Source organism: Lissotriton helveticus, chromosome 1_1 (genome assembly GCF_964261635.1).
Source record: "Lissotriton helveticus chromosome 1_1, aLisHel1.1, whole genome shotgun sequence".
NCBI classification, from domain to species: Eukaryota; Metazoa; Chordata; class Amphibia; order Caudata; family Salamandridae; genus Lissotriton; species Lissotriton helveticus.
In genome coordinates this window covers 1,156,608,542-1,156,626,092 of record NC_136057.1, presented here as the reverse complement: position 1 = coordinate 1,156,626,092, position 17,551 = coordinate 1,156,608,542, and the positions used below count along the sequence as shown (strand labels likewise).

The 17,551-nt window shown below is 42.6% G+C and overlaps 1 protein-coding gene across 1 annotated transcript in view; it reads left to right on the top strand.

The window, feature by feature from the left end:
* RELN (reelin) overlaps positions 1–17,551 on the top strand; it is a 1,711,021-nt gene that overhangs the window by 485,675 nt on the left and 1,207,795 nt on the right. The gene's annotated exons all lie outside the window — the stretch shown is intronic.

Below are 17,551 nucleotides of genomic sequence, written 5' to 3'. Positions count from 1 at the left end.
TGTGGCTGAATTTGATTCTGTCACGTTGTGCATGGGTTCAGTGACCAGTTGGGTGAAGTCAGTGTTATTCAGGTTTTCCAGGAGTGATGGAGTTGGCGTCATTGAGGTCTTCGATGTGGAAGTTGAGGTCGCCCAGTAGGAAGTAGTAGTGAGAGTCTATTGCTAGTGGGGCGATGTGGTTAGGGATAGTGTTGCAGAATGTAGCTCTGGGTCTCAGGGGTATGTAGGCAAGGGTGCCTCTTAACGTGGGGTTCGCGTCACTTTGTAGTAGGAAGTTGAGGTTTTCCATGAGAGACAAGGGGCATTGATGGTGATGGGGAATCTGATGGTTTCCTTAAAGATGATGGTGATGCCTCCACCTTGTTTGGTGGAGCAGTCTCTGTGTATCATTTTGTAGCCTTTTGGAATGACAGTGGTGATGTCAGGGGTTTACTAGTGGTTGATCCACGTTTCGGTGATGAAGACAACGTCTGTGGCAAGGGTGGTGATGGTGTCCCAGATTTCTGTGGCATGTTTATAGATGTAGCGGGCATTGAGCAGGATACAGTGGAGCAGTTGCGGGGTGTTTTTGGTCTTGTGGGCAGGAGTGATGCAGAATCTTTTGTAGGTTGTGTCGGAGGAGAAGTGGCAGTGTCAGCAGGTGAAGGGTCCTTTGGTGGATAGTGGGGAGGATGAGACACAGCGATGTTTGCGTCCGGAGTCCAGGTGTTCCTTGGTGGTGCACCGCCGGGTGGTGGGAGGGCCAGGCATCCTGACGCTGGGCACTGTCCAACTGAAGGTGCGTTGGCAGTGCAACCCCTGCACACGTCCACTCTGTGGCCGTTCAGTGGCATCCATTAGTGGTTCTGGTGGGTGATGCTAGTGTTGCTGGGGGCCAGGCAAGAATCTGGGACAGGCAGTGCAAGGTCAGGGACAACAGGCAATGTAGGAACAGCACAATGGGAACGGCAGTGCAGTGACATGGGGGCTGCAGCTCAGGAACATCGCAGGGGAGCGCCAGCACAGGAAATGGAGGAGAGGCAGTGCAGGGGGAACAGCAGTGCAGAGACAGGGGGAGCAGGCACAATACCTTAAGCTGGGGTCAGGTAAAAGAGGGGTGACCAAGCCCGACCTCCGCGGGGCTTGGACGGGCCTGCTTTTGGCCCGGGCACCTCCCGCGAGCGTCCCATGATGCGGGAGCCATAGGGGAGCTATATAGGTGTCGGGAGGCGCACAAAACCAGAAAACCAGCTGGCCCCGCCTCCAGGGCTGCTGGGAAATGAAGTCCAGTAGTCCGGTGGTGGGAGCGAGGGGGTCTGAGGCACTCACTTGCACAGACCAGCAGATAGCAGCAGGAAGGGAGACACGTCATGGAGGGAAGGGCAGCTGTGCAGGGCCATTTTTCAAATGGAAATTAAATGAAGACAGCTAAAATAATGCAGTCCTTCCTTGCTTACAGCAACAGCCTATCACAGTGGTTAGGAAAACACTTTCAACATAGTAAATAGAACTTTTTAATACACGAAGATTAAACTCCTCAGGAATTTGGTATGGTTTTGCTATACATTTTCAAGTACAAGCAGCATTCCTTCAGGGATAATATTGGAATCAGGGATAATATTGGAATAAACTGCCAATGTACTGATCTATGTGTTAATAAAACACTAATACATTGTGTTCAGAAGAGGTTGGCAATTTGTACTCTTGAATTCAACTATTAAGCAGCAGGTCAAAGCCACTCTTTGGAATAGACATTTAAAGGAGACATGGATGGTGAGCTTATCATGATATCCATATTCTTCCACCATCTAGTACCATTACACTGTTTCTTCTTTTTTCACTGCAAGAAATTGCTTCCATACACTGGTCAAAACTATGTACTCTTTTCCAGGGCTTTTTCTTGTTTTGAATGATTTGTTTGTCCGCTGTATACTCCTTGTAGTAATTTCCAGAAATGTATGTCAAACGTTTGCTACACCTTCGTTGGGTCATAAATACTTTAACACATTTTGATTATCTCTGACTTCAAACAAACTGATAGGTTATATAAATCAAAATTACCTGGATAACTGTTGCCACATTTGTAATGCTGTCTTGACACAGATGGCACAAAGAGAGAGAAACCTGTCTGATACTGTTGGCCTTCAACTCTCATAGAGCATTATACATGCATGATACTGCTGCCTCTTTGAAAACTCGGAGGGAAGAGGGCATGCAGCACTGAGAATGGTTCATCGACTTACTTCTCTCCGGTTTTGGCACAATGGTTAGAGCGGCAGACCCTGATGCAGAGGTCTAGCCCGGGACCGGGGTTCAATTCCCCGCCTCGGCGGGTCTTGGGCTCAAAAATTCCCCGGACCTGATAATTCTCGCCTCGGTGCCTATTCCAATCATGGAGTCCCACTCTGCAACTCTGGGCAATAGCTTGCTTAATCTCCACAACGGCCCCCACAACGCTAAGGATGCCTGGCCTCCACCTTGGGGGTGCCCAGGAGTGGACACCTCACAGGCAAAGTCAGGATGGGTTCCACAGCGGTATTCGTACAAGCCCCTTGAGACCCTTGCGGGTGAGTAGTGCGCTATACAAGTATCAATTTATATTTTTACATACATTATTGCACTGGTAGTTCTGAAACGTGTGGTGATAACATGCTTTAAAACAATAGTTATAAGGGGGGGCATGTAGTTTTACTATTTTTTGCAGTTTTATATAGCGCAAACTTGGTCCAAGTGTATGAGTGCTTTACATGAGCACCAGTTTACATTGCATAAAGCCAGACTAATAACATTATTTTTATTTTGTTAAGCAACTTGGAGATTACATAATTTGCCCAGAATCACAGGGTGTAAGCCTGGTTCAGCAGTTCCAAAGTAGGTAGCTTTGGCTTTTATGCCACATCTCATCCTTCACAAGTGCTTAATTTGTAATAAAATGTGTGCCAGGGCCCTCGCCAGTAGGCCACTGCAGCTTTAACCACCCATTGCCTTGTCAGCGCTGCCAATGACAATACCTATGCAACTACCAACCATACCACTCCTACAAGTGTGATCATTCAGACTATTCCAGGCCCCCAAAGCTATGAGAATGGCTTGGGTGTCGGGAATGAATCGTTTTTAATGTATATTGAATCAATAAACAGCTGTTCTGCTCATCTCTAAATTACAGACTGCACCACCATGTGTCAGACTGTTATAGAGCCGTTGTTCATAATTAAGTGCTGGTGTCGAGCACCCGAAACCACCTGCTCAAATTAAGCACTGTTCCCTCGCTGATCCACAACCATTGCTTGAGTGTGAGACTAATAGCAGGGATCCCTATATTGCATGTGATTTATCTCACAACAATATTGCATCTATTGTGTTGACTACCACTATATTTTCAAGTTAAGTAGAGTTAAGAGTAGCAGATCTATTCTTACATATTTAACTTACCCTGATCTCATAGAAGTAAGCAATAGAATGGATGCAAAACTTTTGTACGTTATTATTGTGGACTTCAATATAGTGAGATACAATCAATGCCATTTAACGAGCTCCAACTTTGTGTCTAGTTCTGACTCTTTTCAGAGTGATGTTCACTCCCTTAATCTTACCTCTCATATAAAAAATAACATTATTTTTATTCGACAGTTCCCCTTTCAGCCTTTTGTACTTTCAGTGTCTATCAATTTTGCCAAAGCACATTCAGCAAGGCCATGGTGATGGGCGCAGTGCATCTGTGGATGGTTTCCTAACTAGGGGCTGACAATGACAGGCTCTCTTCTCCCGCGATTCCAAGGCTATTGTACAAACTAGGTATTTTGTCAAAATCAAAAAACAGTGCATCTCTCTGTCGACATCTTCAGGATGTCACTGTCATTTTTGACATCGAGCACATTGAAGCATTACCTCCTTCAGCTCTGTTTCATATGCCAGACAAATGATTGTTTATATTGATGCAGCATAGTGAATGCAGAGAGTGCTCTTACCTCACTGCATTCTCTGTATTATTACCGCCACAGGTAAACAAACCCACAAATTAGATATTTGTAGCCAGCTGAGCTTCCCAGTGTTACCAGGATTTAAACATATTGGCGAGCCAATTTAATGAATAAAGCTTGGCATTGTAGGTTTTCTGAATATCATCAGGCAGAAATATTTGTTTTATAATTTTATTTGTTTGATTTTATCAAAATTCTGACACTGAAGAGGAATACAACAGGAGGAAAACAAGGGACAAAGCGCATGCATAACACACATATTTAGGCATACTAACACCCCAAGCGGAGGATCATGAAATTGAAGGGTTCACCATGCTTAATACAGCATTAGACCCATCATATTACTCCTTGGGACTATGCACAATGAGGCTTCCTACATCAGCTTGTTTGCGAGTGGTCGGGCTCACCCATCTGCTGTCTGCAATGCATGAATTAGGGTCTAAGGCAGTTGAGTGGGTGTCTCTGGTCCCTCCAGGTCATGCTCTGCTTCATTTAACAGAGCGAGGTAGGTGATCCGTGAGACCCAGATATCTTTAGGTCGAGAACGTGGTGACATGAGTTCCCAATAAACTTTTAGTTGCTCCTAGCAATGTGTTGCAACTTGTAGCCAGCAGCCAATGTTGGGGGTGGGCTGCCTGCCCCAATGCACTGCTTCGGTGGGTGCCCTGGCCTCTCGCCGGGGAGGGGTGGGTGTGGGGCGAGAGGGTGGCATTGACGTGGACCTGGGCCTGAAGATGAGAATACAATACTTGGACATATGCTCAAAATTTTGGGCACAAACCCACTTTTGCCATCACTTCCTCAAGGGATACCCTGCTGGCAGAGTCTAGTTTTTTTTTCAAAGTCTGAGTAGGAGACTGGTCTGTTCTCCAAACAGAGGGAGTCGGGATAGGGCTACATGCAGCTGTTGGAGATAGTGCCTGTTGCTCCTGTTGAGCATAAATCTGCATTGATCGGCGTGAATTAACTGTGGGTTAATTTTAATATAGCGGTTGGCCAGTACCTTAGTGTAGATTTTAATTTGGATGCTGATGTGACTGAGACATATTGGGCTGTAAGATGTGCATTGATCCGGTGGGTGGCTCTGTTTCGGCAACACCACGGTGGCCAAGTCAAGTTTAGGGGTGATATGTGATTTATCAATTGCCTCTTGATATAGCTGAATAGGATGAAGAGTCAGGTGTGCCTGGAAATATCGGTAGTATTCCATGGAAAAAATGTCTGGGCCAGGGGTTTTTCCTGAGTTCATGTAGCGAAGGGCTAATGTAATTTCCTCCTCTGAAAGAAGGAGGTCTCTGACAGCCCTGTCTAGGCCACTAACTCTCAGCATTGGAATGTCAGTCACCAGTTCAACAAGGCTTCCCTCCAGGGGCATCTGCACAGTTTGTATAGTCTCATAATATGCTGCAATAGCTGCAGCAATGTTGGGGGAACGTCATGGCCACCATGCCATCAGCAGTCATGATTGAAGGGGTGATCAGGGAGGTGGTGTCCTTTGTTGCTAGCCAGTCAAGGAGCTTGCCTGATTTACCTACCCATTTGTAAACCCTGTTCGTCGATGCAAACTAGCATTGGCGGGCTTTATCAAGCGTGGCAAACTGGTGAGTACCAACCAGCAGCACCCTTCGTGATGCTTACATAAGGTTTTTTCTGACCTTTCACACATGTTTTCTTCTTGGCTATATTTACAAGATGAAATGCCACCTGGTGTATTGACAAACAGTGAAAATTGAACACTTGTATCTGGCGGTGACTGGCAAAAATATAAAAGCCAGCCCGTTGGCATAGATATTGTTAAAACTGCTCCTGGTATCCTTTAAAATGTTTTTAGGGATTGTGAATAATCAGGTGTTTTGTATTTGCAATTTGATGAGTGGGGGGCTTTATCAAGGGACAGCTGTCACAGCAATTCCCTCTCCAATACTAAGCAGTGATGGTCGGAGTCGGTCATGTTAGCATAACCGATTCATTGTAACGTTAGAATGTTAAGTTCCTGGTTAGCCATTTGTTGCCATTTGTCCTGTGCCTTCGCTCTTAAATGAGATTGTGCAATTTCTCACACGGTGGCCTTGCCCACTACCCATAGCACGCCTGCGGAGCCTACTGTATCTTGGTTCAGTTCGTAGTAGGTACTTATTTCCTAGGCAAGGGAATCCCTGAAATCATGCTGGTCCAAGTGTCCGGCATTAAGCTGCCACATTGGGCAGAGTCCCTCTATTTGATGACTGAAAGTTAGAGTCACTGGGGCATGTCATTTCTTTTTCTCACTTTTGAAAGCTATGTATAACCAACACACAGGACAAGTAGAATATTATCAATCGGTTCATGACATCAAATGTTCTAGTCCCTTCCAATTTGTGGTGTACTGTGTGCATTTCTAGTCTCAGATAACCACATCCAAGAAAGTCCTGGATTTATATTTTTTAATTGGATTTTCAAGCATCATTTTGCTCGGATCAGACAGTCATCCTCAGTGGTGCTGGAACATTTTTCAATGTGGGGTTGCAGCCCATCAACATGAACTCAGTAAAGCTAGTGAATAATCCTAGTGCTATTTAAAGAGCGAGTGTACCATATAAGCTTAGCCACTGGGGATTCTGTGAGAATAGCGGTGTTCAGCCATGCATTTTGGAGTGCATTTTCACAGTATATTGGTAAAATATGATAAGGTAAGGTACTTTTATTTATAGGACACAGTCTTCAGCAAAATCACCTCTGTGCAACTATATGACTAAAAACAACTACTGACTGCTAGATCCGTTTTGACTGGGGAAAAGCAAGGTCTTAATCATTTTTCACAACTTGTAATAATACTTATTAATGACAGACATGGGGAACAGTGGTGTATGAAGACAAAATGGCACTGTCCTGTGAACCTTCTGTATCCAAGCTGCTATTATTTGTCTCTACTGGTTAGTGCAGGGATCTCAAAACTTTTCTGTAATGAAGAGCTATTTAGGATCATCGATAACCATTGTGACCTACTGAAGGCTTAGCATCTCACGTAGTGTTAACAGAAGATCACACGCCCAGCTTAATTGACTTTAAGCCTAATGTCCAAAGAACCTGATACTAAGGGTGGAACAAAATACTCTGACTAGGGGCACTATGAAAGGGCTTCCATGTGTGTCAGTGAGAGCATGGTTTGTGGGGAAGTATGAACATGTGTGTGAATGGATGGGATCTATATGTACAGGTGACTGGGGGAGATTGTGTCATATTTACTTGTGGCACAGGTCATACCTTTCACCATATGTGGCACTGGTAAATGTATAACACAAATGGAAGAAATTTAAAGTGCATAAAAATGTTCTGCAAAAATGTTCAGAATAGCGAACAGTTTTTTTGCACATTATATTTCTCCCACTTAAAATAATGGTTGTGTTTCTCACTTATAATTATGGCACTGTGTCGAGATAATTCAAACTGAAGAGTTCACTTTGTTTATATGGATTCCATAAAATTCATCATTTAAATTTTCTCCCTTTTCCAAGTGTCACATTTACAAACACCAAGCATCTTTCCCCCAGTGTCCTGTAGACATGGTACCATATTTATAACAATTGTTTAAATAGGATGAATTCTAAGAGATAAAACATGCTTCATAAAACATTAAGACGTAATTGGCTTAATTGAAAGTGGAGGAAAACATTAATACTTAATGTTTCATAGAAAAAGTGTTCTTCACTTTAAATTTCTCCAATTTGAAAAAATTACTATCAGTTATAAATACGGCATAGTGTCTACTGGCCCCTGAGAGCTAAAGGCCTGCTGCTTGTAAATGCAACACTTTGAAATGGGAGGAAATTAAAATGAAGAGTTAAGTATTCATGTAACGTTTAATTTTAATTTTCTCCCATTTAAAAGCATTCATAAATACAGCATTTTGTACTCAGCTCCAATATTTAGTCAACAAGGACTTTTATTTAATATACCTCAGTTCTTCACCTCTGTGTTCTGGGTCATAAATCTGACTCTTATGACCCAGGACACAGAAGTGAAGAACTGAAGGACTGAGGTATATTAGGTATATTAAATAAAAGTGCTTTGACTCCATCCGTACTCATTATTTGACTCTGCTATCTGTAGTCTGATGATAATAATGTAAAGGAAACACAGACTTACCTTGACTTCAAAAGAAAAATGTGAGCCTTTGCTTATTTAAAAATGAACTCAAGGCTGTGAGCTCCTCTGAAGGAGTCTGGGAGCAATTGGTAGCTAGTGATTGACTGGTTAGAGACACCTGTGTTAGAGCGACCAATCCTAAAACCTTCATCAATAGTTTGGAAGTAACTGAACTTTGATGGTCTATCAGGGGACAATCTACATCTCTCTCCCTCTCTTTCTTCTTCGATATCGTGCCCTCTACCTAACCCCCTACTTTTTGCTTCTGCGCTCTCTTTCTGTTTCTGTCATCGGGAATGTGAAAAAGAAATGACATAATGTTCTTGGTGGTGGCACACAGCTTCTCAGCCATGGCTATCTAGTCCCTCTCTCAACTTCATACAAAACTTCCCACAACTTGACAAAAGATAAATCTAATAGTGACCGCAAGAAAACAATGAATGCTTTTCAAATATTTTTCCCTCAACTTTGGCCCATTACACGCTCCAAGGTTAGTTACATTTTAAAGAGAAACATCTTGTTCCCAGTTTGTGTAATTTTTAAAATTCCCTTATTTCTGATATATAACCATATCAAATACTATGAGCATCCTACGGACTGTGCCAAGAGGAGCAAGGCCATCAAGAATACAGTGCTTTTGTAATAAACCACAGGTATTGTGCTTCCAGGAGAAACAGCATTCTATTGTGCTAGCATGAAGTGGAATAAAATTTCTCACTACTGTGCTTCAGAGCTGAACTTCTTGAAATAGTGGGGCAAAAATAAGCATACAAAATACTTTGCCAGATGCCTGTGCCAAATAGGCTCCTGTGCGGTCTGTACCATAACAAGGTCCCTAACTTTATGTACCAGCAGAATACCATGATTCCAATCCTCTAGTTTACAAATCATTGATTTCTGGGGTGTTAATTCACGTAGTTATTTTACAGTCAAATGAGGAATTCTGCTCACAGAATGCTTCCTGTTTCTTTAATAAGTAATCCCAGGGCTATAGCTGTGATTTCCTGCTGACATAAAGCAATCTGACAAACCTGACCATATCACTGCAAAACACAGGCATCGCTGGGAAAGTCCTTTGACGCTAAGCCCATGCGGGCAGCACCCCAACCTCCCTGCCTCAACAACAACCTAGTCAGGGTTAATACTTGCTCGTCAGGGGACCTAAAAGGGCACTGAGGATTCCTGCAGCTAGTAGGTGAGCTTAACCCATACTTCCACTGACCAACCCATGGAACCACAACCCTTCCAACTGAATTGTGGTATAGAAATAGTAGTTCATTTAACTGTGTAAGTTAGAATACATACTTGAGCTTGTTCTACCTCTTTATTTATCATAAAATTGGTTACCTGTGGTTGCCTAATAATTGTTGATTACTTTCATTTTGGATTAATTAGTATGATTTAAAACATATTTTGTTAATGAGCCTGTTGCACATACCAAACAATACTGTGAACAAAAGGAAAGTTACAAAATACACTTAAAAACTGTGTAGAATGACCAAGATCACAAATATAAAGTAAACGCACTGGTGCTCATTTATACCCCTCGCTAAAAAGGGAGGGGAATCCAGTTGAGGAAAATAACTGTTCCTCTGGACATTAACTTTCTGACATATCATTTACCTCCTGATTTATCATTTAAGAGATACAAGTGAGGCATGGCGTGAATATACACTGTAATGGAGGGATTTTGCACATTTATAGCTGTGCTGTTAGCCACAGCCTTTTTGCTAGGGATGATAGATTTTCCGTTGCTTGGTTGTGTTTTTACCAGATGTCTCATTCGGACTTCCCATGTTACTGACATATTTTGAAGTACACAGATTAAGGAAATGTTTTTCTTTACTTGTCTTTCAAAAATGTTTCCAATACTGCAACGATCACATTTCACACCCTCATGTACCATGCACAAGCCTCCCATGACATATATTTCAAAATCCACTCACTTTACAGCTAGACAAATGGAAGAAAACACAAATCACCATGCTAGAAGAATTCGAAGCAGTTTATCTTTGAAGGCTGATGACACTTACCCTCCGTCTTTCAACAGCCAGAAAGTGTTACAGGAAAAGCTCTTTAAGGCCCCTTCATGGCTGATAATCCAGCTCCAACTCCTTAAAGGTTATATGGGGGTGCTGTGGAACCTCAGAATTGTGACCTGATTTAAAGCCCTTTGAATGATGTTTCAAAGTTTCAAGATTCGTGGATGGGAAGGTGTAACTCACCCCTCATCCCATGTTTCTAATACTTCTTTATTGTGAAGATATTTCAATTTTGAAATATGTTTGTTTCTTCATTTTCAGTAGAAATGAACACATAGCCTCGGGCTTAGACTCAATTCTTAAGGATGGTGCGAAAGTGACAGATACTGTTTCCCCACAGTGTACGAGTTTTCCGTGAGGTATTTAAATTAGCCCGGAATGTGTTCTTTGATGCTGCAGCCATCTGGCTAACACCATATGCTTCCATAAACGTAATTTATTAAAGTCTTAACATTTCTAATTTCAAAGACAGTGACTCCCTTCACAAATCTGCAGTCGCCGTTCTTGTAGCATTGGTTCGTGTAAAATTGTTAACTGAGCATAAACACCTAACAACATCGCATTAAAATACTGTTCAATATTTTGTTTTGTGCTCCATTGATGTCGAAAGAGCGAATAACAAATACTTTTGAGATCATTCAGTTGTGATAAATCGTTTCATACAGTTCCACAGTATTTTCCCATTCAACTTGAGTACATTGGGGAGTGGACTATTTGTATTTATTGTTATATCAGCATTTTTAATTTACAACAATACAAATCGACTGTGTATCTGGTAGGCCGCACATAAGCTGACACCCATTACTTTCAAGATATCCTGAAAAAGTAACATAGGCAGCCTATTGGCCAATAATTAGATGGCTAAATAGCTGAGGGTCTTCCATAAATCCTTCTGCGTTGGTTTACTATTGTGTCTCTACTCAGTAGACGAAATATAAGGACTATCTTTCTACAGCTGAAAATGTATTACTTACATAATAGGACACTTCTGCGATAGGGAAGACAGGCTTTCCTATGTATTTGCTGCATGAAGTGGGCTGCCCGGCGTTGCTAGTGAGGGGGAACGGTGCTGCCTGGGGTTGATTGTACCTGGGTTATCAGGGAACATGGAGAGCATGCGCACAGCCCTTGCCATTCATCCCAAGGGATGTCATTAACATGCCAGGTGTGCAGAATGTTCAGGCGGATGCACTCAGCAGACTGATCCAGGAAAACCACAAGTGGGTCATAAACGACAAAGTGCTCGAAGACGTCTTCGCCAGCCGTGGATCTGTTCGCCATCGCTGCGAACAGCAAATGCCGAGACTTCGCATCCAGGTATTACCAGCAAGGGACTCTGGGGGAATGCGTTGTGGATCAACTGGTCGAACAGCTTTCTGTACGCTTTTCCGCCCATTCCCCTGATTCCGGCGGTGCTCATCAAGCTGTCCCAGTCCAGGGCGCGGATGATCCTCATTGCTCTGGAATGGCCCAGACAGTGGTGGTTCACGGACCTGCTTCACCGGTCTCTCCTTCCTCACATACGGCTGCCGTGTCGGCCGGACCTTCTCACGAAGTTCGGGGGGCAGATGGTGCACCCCAACCTCTCGTCTTTGAGTTTGGCGGCACGGCTCCTGAGATAGTGCAATATGGCCATTTGAATCTTCCTGAAGATTGTATGGACATAATGAAGGAGGCTAAGCTTCCTTCCACTAGGACTTCCTATGCTTACAAGTGGAAGAGGTTCTGCATCTGGTGCACGTCCAAGAGCTATGATCCGACGACATGCAAGGAAGATGTCATCCTTCCATACTTTTTGCATTTGGCGCAGTCTGGCCTTAATTTCCATTCTATTAAGGTTCATCTCGCTGCACTGACTGCCTACAGGAAATGCCCTTCACAGACATCTTTCTTCCAGATTCCTGTGATAAAGGATTTTTTGGAAGGCTTGAAGAAAGTGTTTCCTCCTGTTCGGCTTCCTTCGCATTCGTGGGAGCTGAATGTGGTGCTGTCCAGGCTGATGAAGGACCCTTTTGAACCCATTCATAAGGCCTCGCTGCAGCACCTGTCCTGGAAGGCGGCATTCCTCGTGGCCATTACATCGGCCCGCAGGGTGAGTGAAATTCAGGCATTGTGTTGCCAGGAACCTTATACTGTATTTCATGCTGCTAAGGTTGTGATGCGTACTCACCCTAAGTTCCTTCCTAAGGTGATTTCTGATTTTCATGTTAACCAGACTACAACTTTACATACGTTTTTTCAGAATCCTTCTACTCCAGCGGCAAGGTCTCTTCATTCCCTGGATGTCAGAAGGGTGTTGAAATTCTATCTGGATAAAACCAAGGATATTCGTAGGTCAGACCAATTGTTTATCAACTATGGGTCGGTCAGGACTGGTCTTGCTACCTCTAAACAGTCCATCTCTAGGTGGATTGTGTCCTGTATCCAGTAATGTTATCAAAAGGCTAATAAGATCTTAGGGGGTAAGCCTAAGGCTCATTCCACCATTGGCAAAGCGGCTACAACAGCTTTGCTCCGTAATGTTCCCATTGGAGACATCTGCAGGGCTGCCACGTGGCAGTCGGTCCATACCTTTGCGAAGCACTACTGTCTGGACTCTGATGCCAGAGCAGATGCTCAGGTTGGGCAGGCTTCGTTACGAAATCTGTTTGCACAGTAGTGGTGTTGTCTTTTTCCTCCACCGCCGGTTTGGTTGTGGGGATGGGCTTGCCATTCTATTCGCTAGATTATGACTATACACAGAGATCCCCTACTACAGAAGGAGTAGTTTCTTGCCTGTAACTCCAGTTCTGTAGTGGGGTATCTCTGTTATAGTCATAAGCGCCCACCCTCCTCCCCGGTGGAGAAAATGATGAAGTACTGAATGCTACAGGTCTAGCTTTATACACCTCCAAAAAGAACTGGAAGTGGAGGGATTTGCTGTGCATTCTGGGATACAGAGAGTTCTGGAAATTTTCCTGAAAGGCACGGTATCCCTTTTTAAACCACATAATGGCAGCCTATGGGGGGCTTGTCTGTCCATCCCTTCCTCTCTATCATTCCAAGGATTTTGTGAAGGGGAAGATTCTCTATGGGTGAAATTTGGCAGACTGTGTTGAATATGATATTGGTGGAATATCCTTTGCATTTCTAGTTGAAGTACTGGACAGTGTAGACTTGCAGGTATAGGCTGCATTATTTGTCTTTAATTCTCTCTAAAGTGTCTATGCAGGACTGCACAGAAGACAGTTTAAGAGATTATTTTTTATTGCTCTGGGGTCCCCGCACATGAGCGGGACTATTCACTAGATTATTTCTATAACAGAGAAACCCCCACTACAGAACTGGAGTTGCAGGCAAGAAACTACTCCTTATTATATATCCATACTCTGGCACAAGCTCTTGGTAATGTAACTAGGGAGCAAGAAATAGTGTTCTAAAAGTATTTCAAATCAAACGATTTGACCATTGTTTGCCAAGTCAAAACGTGTCATTAGATTGCACGTGCCCTGGTGAGAGGAGGACATCATAGCATCTGGCTTCTTTGCAAACTTTAGATAAAATGTCTACTAGACTTCAATCTGAGCATAAAAAGCGTCAAATGTTTATCACTTCCATCTTTTCAATGTCATGGTTGCTAAAATGGCCAAAACATAGAGCCTCGAGGATTACTCTAGATTATGGGTCCAGTCTAGAAAATGAGATAAACGCGTCAAGCTTCGATATGTGTCTGCACAGTAAATACAATATGTACTGTATACAGATCACTTCTGAACCACCTGAGTAAGTTGGAATATTACAAACTCCAGAAGCCTCATTGAATCCTTCTTTGTCGTGTGAATGTTAGGTGATTATGGAAAGTGTGATTAGTGGAGACAGCAGAAACCCCTTTACTGCTTAGTGAACTAACATTTTAACAACTAACTTTCTAATGTAACGCAATGAAAACGATGTCTGCACCTGAATAGGATTTGTATAATTAGCCTATAAAGCCTATGGTAAATCTAATCCAAGGTTGAAATGTGTCACATGCATACATGATCATACATACATAACTACATACATTAATTTACACATGCATGCGGATCACTGACACAATATTGAGATAAACAGTATTGTTTGACACCAATATTTTGTCAAAAATTTCATATCGCTATAGCTATAATGGTAAATAAAAAATATTTGTAAAAAATATCATTGACAGTAATATCGTCACAAAAACAACTTTTTATTAATATACATAGAGTTTGAAGTAGTAAATGGTAAATACTTTGATATATACATTTAATATAATGTAAATTAAATAAATTCCACTAATATTTAATACTATATGTAAGTATATAACTACATACATGCATATATATTTGTGTTTAAGTTTATATATATGTATATATATATATATATATATATGTGTATATATAGTGTAACTTAATTAATACAATTATTTTTGTTAAATTTTATACGTTTTAAATATTTGATATGTATTATTGTGAAAATAAAGCATATATATATACATATATATAGATATATTCATACACAAAATAAAGCCACACAAAACATAAACATATGAATAACAAAAAATATCTTAATTAATTTAGTCAATAAATTAAATATTACACATTTAAAGCCCCAAAAAACACATTTACTAATATTACTATAAGAGTCAGGCGCTCACTGGACTTATTTGAGTGCTGTGTGGCAGTTTTATCGCTGAACCTGCATTAAAGAAAGTGTGGCAGATACTTACCTGTCGTGTGGCAACTCCTTGTACAGGCAACTTTGTTTGTTGGATGTTTGCGGCTTGCCTGAGCCGCGGAGGAGCCCCGGTGTTGCGTGCAACACTCCAGCAATGATGTCAACTGCCGCCACTGCATTTGGGACAAGTAGCCGGTTTTGATGCAGCAACAATGTTTTAGTGATGACATGGAAACAAACAACATTCACTGGATGATGTCATCAGTGATGACATCAGTGATGTCATTTGAGATGTCATCAGTGATGTCATCAGTTATAGTTAGTACAATTAACTATAACGGGGGAATTTGAATGGTTTTATACGAGTGCAATGTCTAGCTAACTATAACACCCCTAAAACCTATGGTTTTTTCAGTGAATATATATATATATATATATATATATATATATATATATATATATTACCTACTGGCGGTTGCCAGTAGGTATATATAGTTAGGATTTTTTCTCTATGGGTTTTTTGAAAATTCTATGTCTAATAACTTTGGCGTTTGTGGACGGAATTGGCTGAAATTTTCAGGAAAATGGCACATTTTGTTTCTGAGCAGCCCCTGAAAATTTTGGGGGGGTTCGTCAAGGGGGGGCCGAGAAAAAAGGGGGGTCCCAAAACGCGTTTTTCCCATGTTAATTTCCATAGGGCGGTTGGCCTCACTTTTAGCCCGAACGGCTGAATGGATTTGCACGAAACTTGGCAAAATTGTAGGGACTGGTAGCCCGATGTGCCTTTTGTAGGTCTCAATATATGTGCTCCAGTGGATTTTGAGAAATTAACGTTTAAAAAAAGATATATATCTGTAACAGCGGACCGGGCAGCGCTCTGGTTCGCGGACTTTTCGCGCAACGGAGCTTTGTGAAGCGAAGCTGATTGGTTCTCCGGCGTCTGTCAACATTCCAAACAGTCCGTAGCGGCCGCCATCTTGTCTCTCGGTAGGATCGAGAGACAAGAGGAGGTCAAAACAAAGGGGGAAATAACTATAAGGGGGCATAGTAGATCCTCGCTGACCCCCTAGGTTTGATGTGGAGGTTTTAAAAGGGCCCCGCGGGGCAAAAAAAAAAAATAATAATAATAATCGAACGGCTGAATGGATTTGCACGAAACTTGGCAAAATATTAGGGACTGGTAGCCCGATGTGCCTTTGCTAGGTCTCAATATATGTGCTCCAGTGGATTTTGAGAAATTAACGTTCAAAAAAAGATATATATCTGTAACAGCGCTCCGCTTCGCGTAACGGAGGTTTGCGAAGCTGATTGGTCATTCTGTCACTGGGCTATAGTTGGGCTACATCTGGCTGATATTTGGGCTACATTTGTTTTTTTGTGTGTCTGGCGGCCATCTTTGGGCTACATTGGGCTACATTGGGCTTCATTGGGCTACATTCGGCTAATTAGCAAATAGCTCATCGCAAACTAGGAATGGTAAAGAATCGCTATTTATTCCTTAAAGTTCGCTATTTAGGAAATGCAAAAAACTTTGATGATACATATGGCGGTTCATCTCTAACAAGATAAGAAGCATAGGGATACATTTATGATGACTGGCGCATCACCAGGGATGTGTTAGTCATTCTGTGCCGCTGTTCCGTCACCTATGGTGTGCTGCATTTACAATGCGGCGCATCATGGGGCAAAAACAGCACAGATGCGTGATGTATCTGTGCCGTAAAGGTGGCGCATTGCTGGAGTTGTATCGCAAGTGTGATGAAGCTCCAGCAAGGGTCGGGGGTGCCCCTGTCGCAGGGTTTCTGTTCTCACACAGAACTGTGGACAGAGGATTGGAACCTCGGCGAATGCATTGCTGGAGTTGTATCGCAAGTGTGATGAAGCTCCAGCAAGGGTCGGGGGTGCCCCTGTCGCAGGGTTTCTGTTCTCACACAGAACTGTGGACAGAGGATTGGAACCTCGGCGAATTAGGGTGTCCCAAAACTCACGTTAGTAATCAAAAACTCCTTAGCAAGCTAGGTACAGTGTCACATTGGATATAACAAACTCTCAATGTTTAGACAATCCAGAATATGAACTTATAGTACCTCAGGATACGTGGAACTCATGAACAGTCGGTCGTTATAGATTTCTTAGAAACCAGAACATGGAGTTAAGAAGAACAGATGTGTATTTGAAATGTTTATTTACTAATGCCGTCTTCTCAGGCGTAGTACCTTAGATAATAAAAGTACACATATTATCAGTAGCAAAATTACCAGCATAGTTACTAGTACATAAAAAGTGAATGGTGATAGTATGTTAACATGCTGTAAATGAATAAGAGTTAGCAACACTTATAAGCAGCCGCGGGCCGTGGAGGGAGTTACGGTGAGGCAGGGAGGCGGGGAGGGGGAGAAGCAGGGTGGAGAATACAAGTACACATATTATCAGTAGCAAAATTACCAGCATAGTTACTAGTACATAAAAAGCGAATGGTGACAGTATGTTAACATGCTGTAAATGAATAAGAGTTAGCAACACTTATAAGCAGCCGCGGGCCGTGGAGGGAGTTACGGTGGGGCAGGGAGGCGGGGAGGGGGAGGGGCAAGGTAGAGAGGGCTCCACCCTGCTTCTCCCCCTCCCCGCCTCCCTGCCCCATCGTAACTCCCTCCACGGCCCGCGGCTGCTTATATCTCACCCTCCCTAATACACATATTATATTATTTGCTAAGAAGGTCTCTTTGTGTTGGTTTAGGGCGTGCCCATACT